We start from the raw sequence: 5,264 nt of genomic DNA, 5'->3' as shown, positions 1-5,264 counted from the left end.
TGGAGAACAGCAAGGATATGCGTATAGGAAATTGCTTAGGGATTCTGATTGTATTCCTGAAGGGCACATGCATGCACTCTCAAAAGAAATTCATGAGACCTATTACCGCAACAAAGATTCTACTTAACTGATTTAATTAATTTGCCCCATTATGCTTTTTTGAATACTACCTGCTGGGCCATCTGACCAATCAGAACAGAGTAGACCAATAACAGCAGACTGGGCCATCTGACCAATCAGAGCAGAGTAGACCAATCACAACAGACTGGGCCATCTGACCAATCAGAACAGAGTAGACCAATCAGAACAGACTGGGCCATCTGACCAATCAGAACAGAGTAGACCAATAACAGCAGACTGGGCCATCTGACCAATCAGAGCAGAGTAGACCAATCACAACAGACTGGGCCATCTGACCAATCAGAACAGAGTAGACCAATCAGAACAGACTGGGCCATCTGACCAATCAGAACAGAGTAGACCAATCACAACAGACTGGGCCATCTGACCAATCAGAACAGAGTAGACCAATCACAACAGACTGGGCCATCTGACCAATCAGAGCAGAGTAGGCCAATCACAACAGACTGGGCCATCTGACCAATCAGAGCAGAGTAGACCAATCACAACAGACTGGGCCATCTGCCCAATCAGAACAAAGTGGAACAATCAGAACAGACTGGGCCATCTGACCAATCAGAGCAGAGTAGACCAATCACAACAGACTGGGCCATCTGACCAATCAGAGCAGAGTAGACCAATCACAACAGACTGGGCCATCTGACCAATCAGAGCAGAGTAGACCAATCACAACAGACTGGGCCATCTGACCAATCAGAACAGAGTAGACCAATCACAACAGACTGGGCCATCTGACCAATCAGAGCAGAATAGACCAATCACAACAGACTGGGCCATCTGACCAATCAGAGCAGAGTAGACCAATCACAACAGACTGGGCCATCTGCCCAATCAGAACAAAGTGGAACAATCAGAACAGACTGGGCCATCTGACCAATCAGAGCAGAGTAGACCAATCACAACAGACTGGGCCATCTGACCAATCAGAGCAGAGTAGACCAATCACAACAGACTGGGCCATCTGACCAATCAGAGCAGAGTAGACCAATCACAACAGACTGGGCCATCTGACCAATCAGAACAGAGTAGACCAATCACAACAGACTGGGCCATCTGACCAATCAGAGCAGAATAGACCAATCACAACAGACTGGGCCATCTGACCAATCAGAGCAGAGTAGGCCAATCACAACAGACTGGGCCATCTGACCAATCAGAACAGAGTAGACCAATCACAACAGACTGGGCCATCTGACCAATCAGAACAGAGTAGACCAATCAGAACAGACTGCCATCTGACCAATCAGAGCAGAGTAGACCAATCACAACAGACTGGGCCATCTGACCAATCAGAACAGAGTAGACCAATCAGAACAGACTGGGCCATCTGACCTATCAGAGCAGAGTAGAGTAGACCAATCACAGCAGACTGGGCCATCTGACCAATCAGAGCAGAGTAGACCAATCACAACAGACTGGGCCATCTGACCAATCAGAACAGAGTAGACCAATCAGAACAGACTGGGCCATCTGACCAATCAGAACAGAGTAGACCAATCACAACAGACTGGGCCATCTGACCAATCAGAGCAGAGTAGACCAATCACAACAGACTGGGCCATCTGACCAATCAGAGCAGAGTAGGCCAATCACAACAGACTGGGCCATCTGACCAATCAGAGCAGAGTAGACCAATCACAACAGACTGGGCCATCTGCCCAATCAGAACAAAGTGGAACAATCAGAACAGACTGGGCCATCTGACCAATCAGAGCAGAGTAGACCAATCACAACAGACTGGGCCATCTGACCAATCAGAGCAGAGTAGACCAATCACAACAGACTGGGCCATCTGACCAATCAGAGCAGAGTAGACCAATCACAACAGACTGGGCCATCTGACCAATCAGAACAGAGTAGACCAATCACAACAGACTGGGCCATCTGACCAATCAGAGCAGAATAGACCAATCACAACAGACTGGGCCATCTGACCAATCAGAGCAGAGTAGACCAATCACAACAGACTGGGCCATCTGCCCAATCAGAACAAAGTGGAACAATCAGAACAGACTGGGCCATCTGACCAATCAGAGCAGAGTAGACCAATCACAACAGACTGGGCCATCTGACCAATCAGAGCAGAGTAGACCAATCACAACAGACTGGGCCATCTGACCAATCAGAGCAGAGTAGACCAATCACAACAGACTGGGCCATCTGACCAATCAGAACAGAGTAGACCAATCACAACAGACTGGGCCATCTGACCAATCAGAGCAGAATAGACCAATCACAACAGACTGGGCCATCTGACCAATCAGAGCAGAGTAGGCCAATCACAACAGACTGGGCCATCTGACCAATCAGAACAGAGTAGACCAATCACAACAGACTGGGCCATCTGACCAATCAGAACAGAGTAGACCAATCAGAACAGACTGCCATCTGACCAATCAGAGCAGAGTAGACCAATCACAACAGACTGGGCCATCTGACCAATCAGAACAGAGTAGACCAATCAGAACAGACTGGGCCATCTGACCTATCAGAGCAGAGTAGAGTAGACCAATCAGAACAGACTGCCATCTGACCAATCAGAGCAGAGTAGACCAATCACAACAGACTGGGCCATCTGACCAATCAGAACAGAGTAGACCAATCAGAACAGACTGGGCCATCTGACCTATCAGAGCAGAGTAGAGTAGACCAATCAGAACAGACTGGGCCATCTGACCTATCAGAGCAGAGTAGAGTAGACCAATCACAGCAGACTGGGCCATCTGACCAATCAGAGCAGAGTAGACCAATCACAACAGACTGGGCCATCTGACCAATCAGAGCAGAGTAGACCAATCACAGCAGACTGGGCCATCTGACCAATCAGAGCAGAGTAGACCAATCACAGCAGACTGGGCCATCTGACCAATCAGAGCAGAGTAGACCAATCACAGCAGACTGGGCCATCTGACCAATCAGAGCAGAGTAGACCAATCACAACAGACTGGGCCATCTGACCAATCAGAACAGACTGGGCCATCTGACCAATCAGAGTAGAGTAGACCAATCACAGCAGACTGGGCCATCTGACCAAACAGAGCAGAGTAGACCAATCACAGCAGACTGGGCCATCTGACCAAACAGAGCAGAGTAGACCAATCACAACAGACTGGGCTATCTGACCAATCAGAGCAGAGTAGACCAATCACAGCAGACTGGGCCATCTGACCAAACAGAGCAGAGTAGACCAATAACAGCAGACTGGGCCATCTGACCAAACAGAGCAGAGTAGACCAATCACAGCAGACTGGGCCATCTGACCAAACAGAGCAGAGTAGACCAATCACAACAGACTGGGCTATCTGACCAATCAGAGCAGAGTAGACCAATCACAGCAGACTGGGCCATCTGACCAAACAGAGCAGAGTAGACCAATAACAGCAGACTGGGCTATCTGACCAATCAGAGCAGAGTAGACCAATCACAGCAGACTGGGCCATCTGACCAAACAGAGCAGAGTAGACCAATAACAACAGACTGGGCCATCTGACCAAACAGAGCAGAGTAGACCAATCACAACAGACTGGGCCATCTGACCAATCAGAGCAGAGTAGGCCAATCACAACAGACTGGGCCATCTGACCAATCAGAACAGAGTAGACCAATCAGAACAGACTGCCACCTGACCAATCAGAGCAGAGTAGACCAATCACAACAGACTGGGCCATCTAGGCAGAGTGTGCTCTTGGAAAGGAAGGATTTGGAGAGACTGAATCCTCAAAAAAAACGTTTTCAGACTCTTTGACAAATTAGGTGATGTACAATGCATGTTATGAGAAAATTAAAGTTTTTTTTTTTTTGCTCTTGGATGTATCTAAACCTATTGTAGAAGACGTCCAAAACAAAATTAGGAAGTTTTAAAATTGCATAATGGGGCACTTTAGCACTTTTAAGTTTCAAACACTATTTTGACGAGTTCTGTTGACATATTGTTGATTATTACATCAGTGTTGATCATTAATCTGGGTTAGGGTTAGGGGGGAAAAGTTGTAGTAACAATAAAATTGTCTTGATAACTTTGAAAATTGGATTTGGATTTGGAAATTGAACAGTGGATGAGGAGAATTTCTTTTTAAATTGAGTGATATTTTGTTTTTTTAGTAAAGGAAAAATACCTGTTGGTGTTTAAATTTGTTACGACTGACATTTAACTGTTATGTTAATTTTTTCGTGTTTACCATTGTGCTGAAGAGTATTTACTTTTTTAAGTTAAACCAACAATATTCTTTACAGTGTAGAGATTGTGGTGAGGTTGTTTGTGGCTACATGCAGTTTTACACTGACCACAGGAGCAATGATTACACTAATGCCAGTGACAAATAATATCTTGTTGTTTACATGTGTATGCTAAATACATTTAGAATGTGCTATGTTTGCTGTTAACTTGATCTAAAATAGATAAGATTAATTGGTTCCACTCCATTATGTTGAAATTTTGTTTTCTAATAACACATCAATCACGTCAATGAAAACTACTGCTCTTGATTTGGTTGCTCTAAATTCACAGACAATGCACTTCACAATTCCTCTAGTGAATTTGTGTGAAGACAGGCTAAAGATTAACCAGCCTCTCCCAGTGGAAGTATGGGAGTACGCTGAGTGATAAATCACCCCGATCCACAGGTCACATCACACTGTCCACTTACAAATCTGCAGCATCACTGCTTTGCTCTGCAGAAAGAGGAACAAGGACAACAGACAAGACTAAAAAATACATATCAGAGAATATAACTTCCTGTTTGAGTGGCTGAAACACTTTCACTGCAGCTGCCTTACTGTTCAACACATTCAACACAACTGCTTTTAATGTATTTGGCAACTTAAGGTCAGTGTGCAAGTTAGTCCTTGTATTTTGATTTATGATAATGAAGCGGAGTAATATGATTTTACAATGTTTTTCTTTCTTCGGTCCCGTTATCTAACATACACCGTCAGACTTTGTTTTGCCTGCGTCAAGAGCTCCTGTGACGGCGTTTCACTAACACTGATAGCAGGAAAATCAAATGTATAGACAAAACACAAAGCTTAGTGGTCATAAAAGCACGAAAGGGCTTTGACATTTGACAGCCAAAAACGCAAGCAGCAACTTTGATTATTTATAAATGAAGTACTCACTCAAAGTT

Source organism: Squalius cephalus (assembly GCF_949319135.1).
Source record: "Squalius cephalus genome assembly, chromosome: 6".
In the NCBI taxonomy this organism is placed as follows: domain Eukaryota; kingdom Metazoa; phylum Chordata; class Actinopteri; order Cypriniformes; family Leuciscidae; genus Squalius; species Squalius cephalus.
Note: the sequence above shows the minus strand (reverse complement) of the source record.